Raw genomic sequence first — 17,402 nt, forward strand, 5'->3', positions numbered from 1 at the left:
AAGCCACTGTACCTCACTCCTTCACTAGTGTTACATCACGGGATGCCAGAATGCTGGCAAATAGGGCTGCTGCATTCATGAAGTGGAAGACCCTGGGACAGGTCCCCACTGTCAGCCTGAGATGGGTCTGGTGTGCCATTGCTCCCTCTTTTGCACAATAAAATAGTAGAAAGCATTCATGAGTGCTTAAATTGTGTATGGGCACAAGTATAAATCTTTACTATGTAACATCTTTCATTGTGACCCTAAAAGGGATGTCTGGCCCCCTGTGGAGCCACTGATGATTGTATACCTGACTCAAGGCCACGCAGTGGTAAGTGGTGGAGTAGGGAAGGGAACCCCAGTGGGTCAGGTCCCAGGACTGAGGCCCCAGGCCCACGGGCCCCAGGCCTCCTTGAGGTTATAATGGCAGAGCCGGAAGGGGCCCGAGGTGTTACTTGCTCCCACTGCATCTGCATTAGGAGAAGGCAGAGGGTGGGGATGACCCAGGGCTTGCCCAAGGATCAGACGCAGCCAGAGCCAGGCTATTCAGCCTTGAGACACTGGGGCCAGTCGCACTGGCTGCAGATCAGGGGCACCAAGGGGCAGTGTATTTACCCTGTGACAGGCAGGAAGAAGGGCAGAGAAACACCACAGGCATTTCTGTCCTGAAGAGTTAGATGAGGGAAATTAGCAGGTAGATGGTGGCTTCACATTGATGGAGAGGATGCAAGGAAGGGAGGGTGAACGGAGGGAGGGAGTCTTCTCAGCTTAGTGAATACTAAGAAGATAAATGGTTTTATTTCTTGGTTGGTTGGTTGGTTGGTTGGTTTTCAGGGTCATCAGTAATGGACAAAGCATAGGTTCAGTTGCCTGGTCAAAGTAATCCCTGAACTTTCTTACTGAAGAAAACCCGGGCAGACAGGCATTTAGCTCTGGGAGATCCTTCCCCGCCCAGTTCTTCTTGGACTTCCCACTGGGTCTTCCGCTCTACACCCATTTAACAGAGACTCAAGATCAAAATCTTGATTTTGAAAGGTTTATCCAGTTAAGAGGTATTGGGCTCACTCTTAGTGATAGATAGAGTTTGTTTTCTTTTCTTCTCTTTTTTTTTAGATTTTATTTTTTTTATTTGACAAAGAGAGTGAGCAAAAAGAGAGAATACAAGCAGGGGTAGAGGGAACAGGAGAAGCAGACTCCCCACTGAGCAGAGAGCCAAAGGTGGGGCTCGATCCCAGGACCCCGGGATCATGGCCTGAGCCACCCAGGTGCCCCAACATGGTTCATTTTCTTATGTACACCTCATTTTAACTGTCAGGTAGGAAGCCCAGAAAAAAAGTTCATGTCATTGCCAGCTAGTGGAGTAAGGGTGGCTGGCATTGTTGAGTGCCCCCCACCTGCCGGGTGCTGAGCGAGGCTCTGGGCACATTATCCTCAAACCTCTCCATGTCCTTGTGAGGTAAGCTCTGCTTCCCCTATCTTACAGGAGAGCAACCTGCCGCTTAGGGGCCCATGAGTGCCAGCTCTGGAATTCTCCAGGCTCTGAGAGTAGATGCTTTTTCTCTTTATCTCTTCTGGCCTTTGTTGATGCCCGGCGATAGGGCTTCCTACAACTGGGCCAACTTTCCCTGTCTGACTGGTTAACAAACATTCCATGTGGACTTACCAACCACTTAAGCCAGTGGGTTTTATGGGAAGTTTTCGTTCATTTCATCTGTAGCAGGGCCTAAACACAAAACAAACAGGAAACTGTGTTCATTAAAAAAAAATATGAATTCAATTGTATCAATCAAAAGAAGTTTGTAGAATTGTTTAAAAAATGCGTTTACAAATTCCTTTCTCCTCTGTACTTCATTAGTGCAAATGACATACTCTGTTCTGGTATCAGGGCTGGGACAGTTGTCTCCCAGCTGCTGTCTCTGCTTGCTGGCCATCTCACTGCTCCGTGGTGTCTCTCTGGACAGGGTGGAGGCTGTGTGCGGGCACGGTGGGCAGGGACGAGAGAGACCTAGACTGGGCTTTGTCAGGCATGCTCGGGAAGTAGTAGTAAATGCAAGGTCTGCTCTGAGAAGTGTCGTGAGAAGGGCTTCAATAGAAAGTTGCGAGCATGTAGAGAAGGCACAGGGCCTTTCTGTCTCAGGGAAACTGCAAGGCCGGAAGATGGGTATGAACTAGACAGGAAGACACTGTGAGGGAAGACTCCGCCGGCCGAGGGCCCAACTTCTTTCTCCCCGTCACTGCGGCTACCATGGATGGCCACATGCCAGGCTCTGGACCAGACATTATCCACATTTGGTGGCTGGATCCTCAGAGCAACCCACTGAGGCAGCTATGGCTCCCGCCCCCTCCTTTCCAATGAACAAACTGAAGCTTCCAGGGGTTAAGCCACTTGCTTACAGGTAAGTTCCAGAAGCAGGCTCTGCATCCAGGTCTATTTGAAGCCAGAGCCCCTACTCTTAGATTGATTTACCATTTTCAAAGAACTTTCAAATTCGTTATCCCATCTGATCTTCCTGTACCCGGAGTTTCTCTATGTCTCACCAGCCTGTTGGCACAAATGAGTCACCCTACCGGTAACAGTGTGAATTTTACTTGCTCGGCCTCTCCCCCTCCCCTTGCTCACCCGGGTTCTCCGGCCACCTGCAGATCCTCATCGACCTCTGGCGAGAGTCCCCAGGGGGTTTCTTCAGTCACCTTTTCCTCCATGGCTCCCCTTGTTCAAGTTTACTGCCCAATAAGGTCGTGGTCGTGGAAGGTCCCAAGCCCTCTGCCCAAATGTGTCCCTTTTGAGAATCCTTCCCCAATGACCTGAGCCTCAGGACCTTGCACCTGGTATGTGACCTCAGCTCCCCCCTGCCTCCCCCCATCCCCACCTGCATCAGCCTCAGTTTTCTTATCTGGGAAAGCAGAGAGGTTAGTCCAGTTCCACACATGTTCTCTGAGCAGGGGCTCAACATAATGGTGAACCATGGAACCAAAGGAAGGGGGTGAATCAGGCCAGGCCCTTGATAAGACACACACATAAGCAATTATACCCCCAAGCCCCATGTGCAAGGGTGGGGGCTGGGGGCAAAGGCCACAAGGGAATCAGACTGCTGTGGAAAGAGCTGTTGCTGGCTGGGGAAAGGCCCATATGGCAGCCATTCATCAAGGCCTTAACATACACCAGATCCCGGGCTCAGAGCTTTACCCTCGTTAACGCATTTCATTCTCCCTCATAGCCGTTTGGGGTAAAGACCAGAACTACCCCCAGGTTAGAGAGGAAACTGAGGCACAGAGAGGTGAAGTCTTTCACCCAAGGTAACAAAGCTAGTAAGTGGTGACAGAATGAGGTCTACCAGCCTTGGGCTTTTCATTGCTATCTTCATGGGAGTGGGGCCAGCGAACTTGGCTTCATAAACTGAGCTCGGTCCAGATACTGCTGGGCTCCATCCTTCCTACGGTATGATTCTTGGGCTAGAATGGCACATTGTTTCCCCATCTGCCCTGGCATCTGGAAGGAGAATTCCTGGAGCTTAAGTAAAACCATGGGGATCGTCTCCTAAATCACTGGATAAAACTCAAGTGGACGGTCAGGGCTGTTCAAGTTGAAAGTTTTCCTCCTGTGCAATTTTCAGATACCTTGGGAGCCCTGTATCCTTGTTCCTGTGAGATCTGAGCCTATGCTAGTATTTGGCTGATCACTAAGAATCATGACCATGAATCTCAGGGAGCACAGGCAAGCACTTCGCATGCGCTGCCTCATTTCACCCTCATGGCAACATGGGGCAGACAACTGCTCTCGGTTTTACAGAGAAGAAAACCCAGGCTCAGACAGGAAGTGTCTTTCTGGACATGACCCAGGTCATCAGTGTCCAGCCCTTGGAGCCAGCCCTAAAACCTGCCTCTTAACCAGGACGCGTGAGCGTTTTCCTACTTCACTTCTTTCAGTGGTTCTCAACCGGGGCTGCACATTCGAAATACCTGGGATACTTTTTAGAAGACTGTGGCTAGGCCCATCCCAGACCAATCAAATCAGTCTCTGGGAATGGACATGGGTTAAAAACTTGGCTCTAGGACACGCCTGGTGTTCTCCCAAGAGCCTCAGCCTGACCTGGAACTTCCAAGAGAATTGGATGGTGGGAAGGGGAGGAGTGAAAGTTAGCGGATTCTTTTTCCTCTCAGCTTCCTGTAGATCTCTTCCTTTTCCAGCCCACCCAGGGACTGGCCTCCAGCCTCTCTCTTGATTTGAGATCATTTGGCATTTGGGATAAAATTTCTATGTGGCCCCTATTACACACAGTGCCTCATAAGCCTGGCATGTAATAGGTGCTCAGTAAACACGGGGTGAACAGATCATGAAGAGAGCCCTCTGACTGTTCCTTGCAGGCAGATGAAGTTGCATGGGTCTGTTCTGTGGGAGTTTAAAGAACAGACACCATGGGAAGAAGACGTGCCTGCCCCAGCAGGGAGCACATGAGGTGCCCCTTGTACCACCTCTTTCCCAGCAATATGTATTCACTTAAAAAAAGAAATCCTTTCTAATTTAATGGGTAGAAAACAATCTCGGTTTTGGTTTGAATTTACATTTCTTTGAATACTGGTGAGGATGAACATTTTTTTCATGTGCTTATTAGTCATTTGTATTACTTCTTCTGTGAATTGTCTGTTCCCAATTTACTAATTTACACGAGAAATGTAACTGCCAAGGGGACTGGATACACGTGTCCTCTAGCCAACACACCAGCTCCCTGTAGGCACACTCCTCGGGATGCCAAATCCTAATCAGAAGATTCTTGGTGAGCACAGAATGAGAAAAGGGAGGGGTTGGTTATGGGATTCCAGGATTTCAGGTGTTGAGGCAAGCTAGACCTACCGCTGGGGTCCCCAGAATCCTTGACCATGGCATCCTCCCTCTTTCTCATCCTGCTACTTCCCTGGCTGCCCAGCTCTTCTGCAGATGGACATTTCTTTCTTTAATGACAATTACTACATTCATTTAGGGCTTCCTCTGGCCCAGGATCCCTCCTTGGACGTATGCTTAAACTTTCAAGGCAATCTTCATCCCTAATCCCTTTCCTCTTTGGCCTTCCCATTTCCTGGGGACTTACAAACTGTAGCAGATGGCTTCTGGGGTGTCTGCCCCCACCTTTGTTGCCTTGGAATTGTCCCCCTTCTATAAGTGAAAGCAGCTTCAGGGGGTCTGCACCTTCCACATGTGGAGCATTTCCGTACTTGCTTTTTTCAGTCCTTCCTTAGACTCTCCTGGGGGTCTCTGACTTCCCCAAGGTTAAGACCCACTGCTGTTGAGGACTCAGGAGTGGAAGGGAAGGTGCCAATAGCATTGCCCGAAGAATAAGAACTTGGGGAACTAGAAAGAGGGGCACCACCTGGGTGTGCGGTCTGGAGAGTGCCTGGAGAAGGAAGAACAGGTGAGATGTCGTTTAAGAGTAGAAGGAGACAGAGGATTTTTAGGTGGGCAAGTCCTGGGTTTCTCTGACCTCAAAGGCGCAACAGTCCCCTTCCTGGTGTTCCTCGGCCCTTTTTACTCTCCTCTACCCCAGGCCTCCCGAGTGATCCTCCTAAAACAAATCCCCTCCTTTACCTCTTTCTGTGTGTCCACCACACGTGGGATAAACTCCAAATTCCTGCAGACGGCGTTCAAAGTCCATCACAGCCTGAACCCAACTTTCCCTTCCAGGCTTGCTGCTTTCCCCCAGCAGACTATGGATTGTTCCTGAATAGGCCACATGTGTTCACACCTCCAGACCTTTGCTTGAGCAAGGCCTTCTGCCTGGGGTGCCCTCCCCGACTTGGCTAGCTCCTCTTTATTTTTTAAGACCCAGCACAAATGTCCCCTCTTCCCTAGAGTCTTTCCCAAGCCCCCGACCGTCTTGAAAACCTTAATATTTACCACCTCTGTGAGAGTGTAACTTTTCCAAGCATCCTCTCTTGCTAGACTATGAGGATCCTGCCTCAAATATCATGTTTGGTTGATCTGTGTGTCCAACCTCGTGCACGGTGCCCCATGTGTAGTGCTGAATGAACGAGAAGGTCTCTGTTGTAGACTCATTTGTGCTCTGTTGTAGACCATGCAGAGAGAAGCAGGAGGTCTCAGGTCAGGTTCCTACCTTGTAGGGTCTTGGGCAAATTCCTTCTTCTCTCCAGTCCTCACTTTCCTTCTCTGCATAAGGAGAGCACTGGAACTTGACTATCTACAAGGTTTTTTTTAATTAAGACTACCTCTGTACAGGTCCTATTCTAGAAATAAAGATAATTATATAATGTGTATATTTTATATATATAGTATTATATACATTGTATATATCATATGCAATAGAATATACATTATATATATAAATATTTGTGGTTGAATGAAAATATAAAAACAAAGTCTTTAAAGTCATGTGCAGTCTAGTTCTGGAACCAAGGAAGGCAGGAGTAAGACCTCTCGGGGGAGGGATTTTTAACTTTGGGGGCACATTTTATTTCATTATAAGAAACATACTGCCTTGGCCCCAAAGACGTGATGTGGTTAAGTGAAATAAACATGGATGTGAGAGTCTGGCCAAGCACAGCTAAATCTCAGCTCTGTACCCCTCCAGCTGTGTGACCTTTCACAAATCACTTCACCTCTCTGAGCTTTGTAAGTTGGAGATTATCCAGTCATCCCAGAGGGTTGCTGTGAGGACTCAGTTGGACATAGGACCCCATGAATACTAGAGGCCCTTTCCTTTTACTCCCAAGGAATGAAAGCTACAAGGAAAGGGAGCTTAGACAAGAGACTCAATCCTTCTTACCCTCAGTTTCCTCATCTGCCAACTAAGTGCTGCCAGGAGGGCTGATGTGGGGTGAAGTGAGACTGTGGGTGCAGACAACTGGGCTGAATATGTTCAATGAATGTTAGCTTCCCTCCAAGCCTGGCAGTGGGGTGGAAACCCCAGCCCCATCTTCTTGGGCAAAAAGCTTGAAAAAAGGGACTCAGAGCTCTGGAGACAGCTGAGAAGGAAGCACAGTCAAGAAAAAGATTCACAGGAAGGCTGTGGAACATGTGACGATTTGCCTTCTCCCATCAGAAAGTGCTCTTAAACAAACAGTAAGTTTCCTCCATTAATAAGGCTTGTGGAATGCAGATGAGATTTTTTTCCTCCTCCGTTTTTGCTGATTAAGTTCCCCCAAAACCCCCTTAAGAATTTTAATAAGAAATGCAAAAATCAACAAAAGTCCTGCAAACCCTTTCCTGTTATTAAATAAAGGGAAAGTAAATATTGCAAATTGGACATATTTCATAAGAGGATGTTTTGTTTGGGCAAAAAAAAAAAAAGAGAGAGAAAGAAAAGAAAAAGCGATCTGCTTTCTGGCAGCAAATACATGTCTTTGCTGAGTTTTGGTTTCAAATTTGATGACTGGGGCATTATTCCTGGTTTGCCTGGAATTTAGGCCTTTTGACATCTGAGGCTGACATACCCAGGAGAGCATGAAAGCCAGGTTTGGGCTGTGGTGGACCTCTTCTCCCCTGTCTCCTGTGAGCAGAGTAGAGAGCTTTTCAGCCACCAGCCACCAAGGAAATTATGAGCCTGAGCTCAGAGGTGGGCACGTATAAGGGGTCACACACAAGACAACAGCAACTTGGAACAAAGAAGAATTTTATGAGAAAGAAGAAAATCACTAAATGTTCTCTGTACTTCCTTTTTAGAATAAGAAACCTTTTATGAGACCATAAAACATATTGTCTCCATACAGCACAGTAGCCCTGCAGTCAGGTAGACCTGGACTTAAATCCTACCTTTGTCACTTCTTAGCTGGGTTACCTTGGATAAATTACTTAACCTCTCTGACTCACTTTCCTCATCTTCAAAAGGAGAGAATAGAGGATGCCTGGGTGGCTCAATCAGTTAAGCGTCTACCTTCGGCTCAGGTCATGATCCCAGAGTCTTGGGATCAAGCCCCACATTGGGCTCCCTTCTCAGCAGGGAGCCTGCTTCTCTCTCTGCTTGCCCCTCCCCCTGCTTGTGTGCTCTTTCTCTCTCTCTCCTTCTCTCTCTCTCTGACAAACAAGTAAAATCTTTTAAAACAAAACAAAAGGGCAGAATAGAAGTTTTCACTAAGAGGCATGTTAAGAGGAATAAATGAGTGGGGAAATGAGCAATGCAAGGAAAGTGCTAGGCTCTCTGTATTTTGTGTCATATGCAAATGTAAAGGAAGGGGAAAAAGAATTCTGTTTGTTTGCTAGCGATAGCTAGCAAAGAAGGTTAGCACTCATAAGTCTACATGCCTGTCACGCCAGCCCCAGCAGATGGGCAAAGTGAACATGACCCTTCATTTGTGGTTGGAGCACCTGATGCAGCAAAGTGGGTGTGATCCTGTCAAGGACACACATTAAGAAATGGTCTGTAACCTTGAGGTCACAGAAAGTAACCAAAGGAAAGGGAAGGAGGGAGAGAAGCCAGAGGGTGTGGACATTTCCAGCCAAGGCCCCTGCACCCCCTCCTGCTCTCCTCTGTCCTCCTTGTGTGGTTCCTACTGCCCCATGTAGCCTAGCTTCTCCCTGACAGGGACAGCAGTCACAGCGCGGCAGGGCCATGTGTAAGAGGCAGGGATGGGCTCTTATGCTGAAAATGCTGGTGCCCTGGACCCCACCAGCCACAAGCTCATCACAGAGCTCAGGCCTGTTATCCTAGCTTCAGAACCTATCTGCCACTTCCTCTGATCCCCTTCTCCCAGGTTCCTCTCAGAACCAGAGTACTGGCAACTGCCATCATCAAACTGTTGATGATAAATGGGAAAATTATTTTGGTTTATGGTTTTTCTATCTTCATGTGTATTTGTTTACCCGAAGCGTCTTCCTGTGCAAAAATTAAAATCGATAAAGAAACATAACAAATAATTTAAAAATCACCTATATCCCCACCCCATATTTGCTTCTAGTTTTGTTTGTTTTTTTAAAGAAACAGAAAATAAAGCTAATGTCCCCTTATCTACTACCCAAGTCCCACTGGTAACTAATGAATTTGGTGCATATCCTTCCTGCTACTTTAAAGGTTTGATTTATTTACTTGAGAGAGAGAGAAAACCCAAGTGGGGGGAGGGGCAGGGGCAGAGGGAGAGCAAGAGGGACAAGCAGACTTCCCTCTGAGCGTGGAACCCAACTCGTGGGACTCAATCCCCGGACCCCAAGATCATGACCTGAGCCAAAGTCCAACTGAGCCACCCAGGCACCCCTCCCTGTTATTTTTAAATAGTTCAGTATACCCACACATACATTCAGTATTTGATATTGCTTGGGGTGTGTTTTAATTTAAGTAAATGGTATCAGAGGATTCATATCATTCTGCATCTTGCCTTTTATCACCAAGCATATTCTTGAAATCTGTCCATGTTGATATGTATATAAGAGCTCATTCATTCCTTTGAACTGCTGCATAGTATTCTACCATATGAACTTTTTTTACCACATTTTATATGTCCTTTGGTCTAGGGATGGTCATTTAAGTTATCCCCCCTGCCTTTTTTTTTTTTTTTTAATTGCAAACTATCATGCCTGGATTAAAAAAAAAAAATCTCTGTATGTGTCTCTTTGAAAATCTGTGCCCCAGATTCTCTAAGGAATTTCCCCAGAAGTCGAATGTACTTCACTGCTAAGAACCGAACAGGAGTGGCCATACCTGGGATCCACTTCCCCCTATGGCACTTCCGCCCTGTGTGACCTTGGACAAGTCACTTCTTTGAATCTGTTTCTTACCTATAAAATGGGTGTATGATAATCCCTAACTCAGTGGGTTCTTGGGAGAGAATTAAGTGAGACTATCTCTAAAAAGCAGCTGAAATAGTGCAAACAGTAGGAGCCCCGTAGCTCTCGTAGTTCTTGCTACAGATTTTTCTAGCAACCAAAGAAGAATCAGAAGGCAGTGCCCAACCCTCCTGCAAAACAATGCCTCAGAGGCCCGCCCAGCCCACCTTACCAAATGTCAACTCCATTCCCGGGCCTGGCCTGGTGTCAGCTCCCTCAGTAACTGAGCAAATGTACCTCTCAGCATCTCACTTTCCCTCCTTGTAAAATGGCATAACACTCTCCTCAAAGGTGTGAAGCTTAAAGACTAGAAAATAAATGGAGGGACTGGTTATACTGTGCTGGCCTCTGTTCATCCAGGACCTTTTCTCCTTCAACACTGTGAGATGACCCAAGGTCTCATCTCATGGACTGGACTGGCTGGACGTCAGAGCTGGACTGTCCCTGGTTTGACTTCTGTTTCGCAGCCGTTGCATTCTACCTGGCAGATGCTGCGGGGTCCACACGCGGAGGTTTTGCGGGGTCCCCGTTTTTTGTTTTTCTCCCTGCACATTGAGTCCAGGAAAGGCTGGGCGGTTGAAATTTGCTAAAATATCTCCATCTAGTGGGCTCGCTGAAATACTGCAGAAATCGGTGTGGTCTGAGAAAAACAATGGGGCGACAGCTGGGGCCGCCCTGCCCTGCTCAGAAACGCCGGTGGCTCCCCATTGTCTGCGGAGTAAAGTCCAAATGCCAAGCCTGGAATTCGAGCGCCGGCACAATCAGGCCCCGCCCTGCCTATCGGACCTTATCGTTGGCGGCGACCTCCTGCCCGGCCAGGCCCAACTCCCCGCCAGAACCTCAAAACCCTCACCTGCCTGGTACACGTGCCTGGCCTGTGCCCCAGCCCACTCTCGCCCTCCTCCTCACCACTCTCGAAGGTCAACCTCCTTCCAGGCTCAGTTCAAAGGCCCCCTCTTCCCGGAAGACCCACGGACCCTTCAACCCACCTTGACCTGACACCAACACTTGCTGTTAGTTATTTTTGTGTTTCCATTTTTAAAGCTGTGTTTTGTCAGTGCATGGCCTCCCCTGTCTAATACGATTGATATCAATGATTGCACGCCCTTCAGTCCCGTGGATCTGGATCCATATCTGGCCTCCACTTCTTCCCTACTCTGAGAAGTTGAAAGAGAGGGAACCTCAAACGGTGAAATAGAGTTGAGAGCATCTACCTCACAGGGCTGTGGTGAGAATGAGACTGGATGCAAAATGGCCAGCACATATAAACACCCAATAACTCATCTTTAGATTGCTCGGATTTACATATAGGACACCTAATTGAACTTGAATTTCAGATAAGCGATTTTATATCCCAAATACCCCAAATATTACATGGGGATTCTGCATAACATTTCACAGATAATGATGTTAAGGAGTATTGTTCATTTTTTTAGATGTGCTAAAGACATTGGGGATATATAGATAGATAGATACACAAATTGGCAGATTCTGCATTTGCAATCGCTCCTACTGGCTAACATTTATTGGTCTTGCCAAAATCAATATTCATAGCACCTAGTCATTCGTAGACATGCATAGAGTGGAGAAAAATACTCCCAGTATGCAAGTTCCCAGCTGAAGTCATCAGTTGACACTTCCTATTCCAGCTCTCATACAAGGTTCCTTTTGGCAATTTCCTTAGTACCACATTTTCCTCATTTCTGTGCTTTCTGTTGATTTTACTGCTTAAAATGGACACCAAGCAGAGTGCTGAAGTGTTGCCTAGTTTTCCTAAGCCAGGAAGGCTGTGATATGACTTACAGAGAAAATACCTGTGTTAGATAAGCTTCGTTCAGGCATGAGTTACAGTGCTGTTGGCCGTGAGTCCAATGTTAATGAATCAACAGTAGATATTAAATACAATGTCTTTTAACAGAAAGTAAGGTTATGTACTGATCAGTTGATAGAAATATTGTGGCCAGACTCTGGCAGGAAACTAACCCTGTATTTCCCCATGAGTAATGGTTCAGTATTCACTGATTCAGTGTTCATGGTGATGCTATAGAACTACTGTGAATCAGGAGAATGCACTACGTATCATATTATATACCATGTATACATAAACATCAACTATGAATATGAAAATATATAATATGCAATAAAATTTAAATATTTATCTATTAGAGAGTCATTGAAATATTATAAGTGAAATTAAACAATGTCTAGGATTGCTTTAAAATATTACAGAAGTGGGATAAAGGTGTGTTTTGTATCTATCTATCTATCTATATATATGGAGAGTATATAAGATAGACAAATTAGCAAAGGTTGAAGATTGTGGAAGTGATGATTTATTAGAATATTCTCTCTACTTCTGTGTTTGAAAATGGCCATAACAAAAAGTTTTAAAAAACAGTAGAGGAGAAAATCTTGGGGGAAGAATATCTAATCCAGTAGCTTTCACTCTGGACCCCTCTGTTGGGACAGAGCTCCTGATGATGCCACCTGAGATGTCTGTGTGTCGGATGAATCCCAAGTCCTTGAATGCAGAGTACCAGGCTGAGAGGTTCAGGAGACCTGGCTGTAGTCTCAGTCCTCCCCCCCCCCCCCCCCCCCGCCCAGACTTACTCTGCTACATCTGGCAACTCACAGTGCCTCTGAGCCTATTTTTCTTATCTGTTAAATAAGGAAATTGAATTGGACAAAGTCTGGGTTCCCCTTCATTGTTAAAATGCTCCCATTCTAAAACCAGTATTTCCTAAATTGGCATGTTCTGGTATAACATTACAGCCTCCGGCCGGCTCTCCCTTCCCTGCCTCCATTCATCCTGATACACTATTCTGTGAACCTTGCTGAAGTTCTGTTTTTTGCAACATTCTAACCAGGAAGCTATTCTAATTTTGATTTATCTAAATCAAAGTCTGGACTCAAAGCCGACCAGTTAAGGCCAGTGCAGGTGGACCATCAACGGAAGCCCTCTGGTTAAGAAGGACCATGAAACAGGGACAACATGGGATGCACCAGACGACTGAAGAAACACAGAGGAAAGTCACCCAAGCTGGCCTAGGGAGGGAAGAGGAAATAAGCTGGAGGAAGAGATACATGACCTGAGGCTCAAGGAGGGGCCAGGAATTACAGCTGCATACAGGGGGAGAAGGATGTTCCAGGCCAAGGCTAATGTGTGTGAAGTCCTGGAGTCAGGAGAAATTTGAAAAAGGCTTGGATTTCAAAAACCATCACACCAGCCCTATGAATGTCTCTGGCATTATTTGCCACCATTCCCTGTCACCCACCTTCCCCACCTGCCCAGCATGAGTGGTATGTGTGCTGGGGAGCCTGGGATTCATATTTTGAAACGTATATTTGGGACTCCCCACTAGACCTCCTTTAAAATGACCAGGATTAACTTTTACACTTCCCCCCACGCCTTTTTGTTTTGCTCATCCTGCGTAATTCTAACGGCCCACTTTTCAGTAGAGGAAACTGAGGCTCAGTCAAGTTAAGTCACTCAAGACCACCCAGCCAGTGAGGCGGGCGACAGGGATTCAGATGCAGCTCTGACTCCTAGCGATTTTGTCCTTCACACTGCACAGGGTTGCCAGTGCACACTGTGGCTTTTAGTCAGGTGTCTGCGAGAGGGCGCTTCCTTACAGGTTCCCGGCATGCTGCAGCTTATACATCTACACTGAGAAAGCTGAGGACAGCGTCAGGGCTATACTTACAGACACTTTTTTTTTGTTTGTTTGTTTGTTTGTTTTGTTTTGTTTTGTTTATTGTAGGTCCTACAATAAAACCTGGTGGCCTCAACTATCCCACCGCCCACCCCAGGACAAACTAAATCTTCAAGCCTGGGTTAGAGCCTCTTTTCCACTACCTCCTAGCTATGTGACATAGGACAAGTAACTTGGGATCTCATGTAAAACGAATCTTGCGAGACTGCTGTGAGGATTCAATAAAAGTGGCATCTATGCTGGAGGTTGGCCATACAACCCCAAGAAGGGCAGGTAGGACAACTCGATTACACCCGGCCAAGGTATGCGCGGCTTCTGCGCACGCGCTCTCCGCAAAGACCCGGCAGGCATGCCCGAGGACTCTGCGGCTGCGCATTCACCCGGCTTTGCGGCCGCACTGCTTGACGGCGGCGGTGACCGCGCACCCGCCGGCGTTACCGGGGTAACGACGAGCGCGTGGGGCTAAGGAAGGTAAGACGCCGGGGCGAGCCGCTGGCGGTGTCCGGTGGCGCTGAGCGCGGTGGCCACGTCTCGCGGTGTGAGAGGCGACGGCGCCTTTTCTGAAAGCTCTCAGGAGCGGGAGCGGAAAGGGCGTAGAGACTCCTCGCGTTGCACAGCCGCCCCAGAGTAGGCCGGGCAGGGGAGCCAGGCTTCCTGGTTCCACCGGAATTAGCCCCTCTCCGGTTCTTCCAGCACCTGTAGCCCTTTACACTTCTCTTCGTTCTTTCCCAAGAACAGGATGCCACGTTCAGTGCTGGGGGCTGGGGACGTAGAGGTGTATTGGACACCCGTCTCTGCCCGAGGGGATCCTCAGCCGCTAGTGCGGTTGTTGGGGAGGGGGGCGCGCTCAAGGAAATCCGCAGAGGGATGAAGTAAGGCAGGGAGTTATGAATTTCGTGGGCCCTTAATACCTTCTGGCTTGTGTGCAGTCACGTATTGCAGTTGCAGCCCCCGTCTGGCTAGCATCTTGCACATGACAGGCCCAGTACGAGGCTCCTTCGCCTTCACAGAGTTAACCCACTTAATCCTCACAACAACCTTCAAAGGGTTATCGTTTGTTTATGTGGCTTAGTCTCAGGTTCTGACTTGAAAGCTCCCCAGGGCCTGGATTGTTTGCCTTGTCCCTTTCATCCTTGCCTCCCTTAGCCCAGGAGGTACACCGTTGGAGCTTCAAACATTTTTTAATTGGGAGAAGGTGAGCTTTACTGGGTGGGAGGTTTTTTAACCAGGTTTATTTGACAGGGTGTTTCCAGGGGATTGGAAAATTAAATGGAGCTTCCTCCCCCGTTTTTGTTTTGCTTGTTTTGTTTGGAATAAACATTTACTGAATACCTAAACAGTGTTAGCTTGTCTGCTCAAGGGAAGAATAAGGAGCAAGCCCCACTTTTGATAGGAAAGTAAATGCACTTAAGGCTTCTTGTGTCTGGAGTCAAGTATGTCCTGGGTTGGGAAAGGAGAAACAACAATCCCTTACAGGTGCATAGCACTCAGCCCCTCTGAGTCCCTTTCCTGCTCTGAACAATGGGAGTAGTAACAGTACTTAGGGAGCTGTTGGGATTAAGTGAGTTTGAATAGGCTATCCTGTCACCAGTAGCTGGCAACTTTGGCTACTGCCGAAATCATCTGGGTCCCACCCCAGAATTTCTGATGTAATTGCAGTTAAGCTCTGAGCATTAGGAGTTTTAAGATTTCTCCAGGTGATTCTACGGGCACCCAAGCTTGAGAGCCACTATTGTATATTACCCAGAGTTAATTAATCTCTTTTCAGTTCTCAATCCCTGCGTAAGCCTCTGCGCCGATTCCAAGTCTAAACCAGCCTTCACCTTCCAAACCCCTTGACAACTGGCCCAGTCGTTCCTATACATACGTGTGTGGTTCAGACATGGGTCTCTTTAAGGCCAGTCTTCTTACAATGTGCACTTCTTATATCTCTGTGCACTGGGGCTTTGGGCAAATGATTGGCCCTCTCTAAGCCTCAGTTTCCTTGTTTGTGAAAGAGGATAGTAGTACCCATGTGTGTAGCATATGGCACAGTCCGTGCCTGGCATGTCATACCTACTGATAATTACCTCTTCTAATTTTATTCACATGCCACATCTTACATTATGCTGTTCTCCTTTCATGGCACTAAAGAAACATATCTTAAATGCCTAATGCAGATAATGGAAACTAGTGAATTCAGTCCTTTCTCCCCCGTTTTGCCTTTCAAATTCAACACAAGACAGTTCCTTCACAAAACCCTGAAACTAGAGATCATTTGGTTTGTCCTATTAGATTTTTAAAGTAGCAGTTTCATTGAGACCATTCACATACCATAAAACTCACCCTTGTATAATATACAATTTGGTGATTTTTAGTATATTCACAGTTGGGCAGCCATCACCACCACCGCAATCCAGTTTTAAACCATTTTCATCACCCTTAAAAATAAATCTGTACCTATTAGCAGTTGCTCTTCATTTCTCCCTTCCCTCAGCACCTGGTGATCACTAATCCACTTGTGTCTGTATGGATTTGCTATCGTAGACATTTCATAATAATGGTCTTATATGTGGTCTTTTGTGACTACTTTCACTTAGGGTAATGCTTTCAAGCTTCATACACACTAGCATCTATCAGCACTTTGTTCCTTCATTGCTGGTAATCCATTACATATGGATACACCACCTTTCATTGATCCATTCATCTGTTGAGGGACATTTGGGTTGTTAACCACTTTTTTTGTTGTTGGGTTTTTTTTTGGCTATTATGAATCACTAAACATTCCGGTATGGATTTTTGCATGAACTTGTTTTTAGTTTTCTTATATCTGTACCAAGGAATGGAATTGCTGGATCATATGGTTATTCTGTGTTTAACCTTTGAGTGACTTCCAAACTGTTTTCCAGTCCTATTCAAGTTGAAGATGAAGAAACAGGGCTCAGAGAGCTTAAGTGGGTTGTGCAAGGTCGCATGATAATAATGGCAGGTTTGCATATCTAGGAGTCCTATGAGCCAGATTCTTGAAGCCTTTCCTGCCACATGGGCAGAGGAAACACCACCAGACTTTGAGATTTTGTGGAAAACAGGGAACATTTTGTGGCAGGAACCTTTCTGTCACACACACTTGGGTTGGAATACAGAGTTCTTGCCATCAAGTGTCCTAGCTCATTCTTGCTTTTTTCTTAAAGAGTATATATTGGGGTGCCTGGGTGGCTCAGTGGGTTGGGCCTCTGCCTTCGGCTCAGGTCATAATCTCAGGGTCCTGGGATCAAGGCCCGCATCGGGCTCTCTGCTCAGCCTCTTTCTCTCTGCCTGCCTCTCTGCCTACCTGTGATCTCTGACTGTCGAATATATATATATATATATATATATATATATATATATATATATATAAAATCTTGAAAAAAATAAGGAGAATATAGCAGCAATCTGAGGGAAAGTTCCAAACCAGGCAAATTATAACTTCATTGTCACTTGTTCAAGAGAATTTAATTAGAAGTTCTTGAAGTTAGCCATTTAACATTTCCTCTTTTTTTTTCAAAAAATTCCAAATGTAGCATATACAAGTTAAATACTAACCAGAAGTTAAGTTTCAAAAGTGAAAAATCTCATAAAAGTTCAACTTGTTCCTGGAAATGCCTAGAAAGTTTCTCACTAGATTTAAACATCCTGCCTCAAAAAAGCTGTTTAAGTTTCAGGATAAATTGCTGTTTCTTCTTCTTTTTTTTTATTGCTGTTTCTTCTGAATACGAAATGTGATCATCAGCTTGGATTGAGGGATAAGTCAGCAAGTGAAAATTTAGTTAAAATGCTCTTGGAAGAAAATCTCTTAATTGCCCATTAACATCCAACATACATGGCTTGTTATAAAGGCTTTATTTTATAGCATGTGTATAATGTATATATGAGTCATGCTCAGTATGTAATTCCATTGAGGGATCTTATTTAAAAAATTACTC

General features: G+C 46.2%; 1 protein-coding gene across 4 annotated transcripts in view; it reads left to right on the forward strand.

Annotated features, from left to right (window-relative positions):
• The first annotated feature begins 13,821 nt into the window (after window positions 1-13,821).
• Window positions 13,822-17,402, forward strand: part of TSEN2 (tRNA splicing endonuclease subunit 2) — a 42,403-nt gene continuing 38,822 nt past the window's right edge. For all 4 annotated transcript variants that reach the window (XR_001178936.2, XR_001178938.2, XR_006601561.1 and 1 more), the window contains exon 1: window positions 13,822-13,932. The gene's annotated coding sequence lies outside the window, so the exon portion shown is untranslated. The remainder of the gene's footprint in view (window positions 13,933-17,402) is intronic.

This window comes from Mustela putorius, unplaced genomic scaffold (genome assembly GCF_011764305.1).
Source record: "Mustela putorius furo isolate JIRA1106 unplaced genomic scaffold, ASM1176430v1.1 tig00003850_pilon_pilon_pilon, whole genome shotgun sequence".
NCBI lineage: Eukaryota > Metazoa > Chordata > Mammalia > Carnivora > Mustelidae > Mustela > Mustela putorius.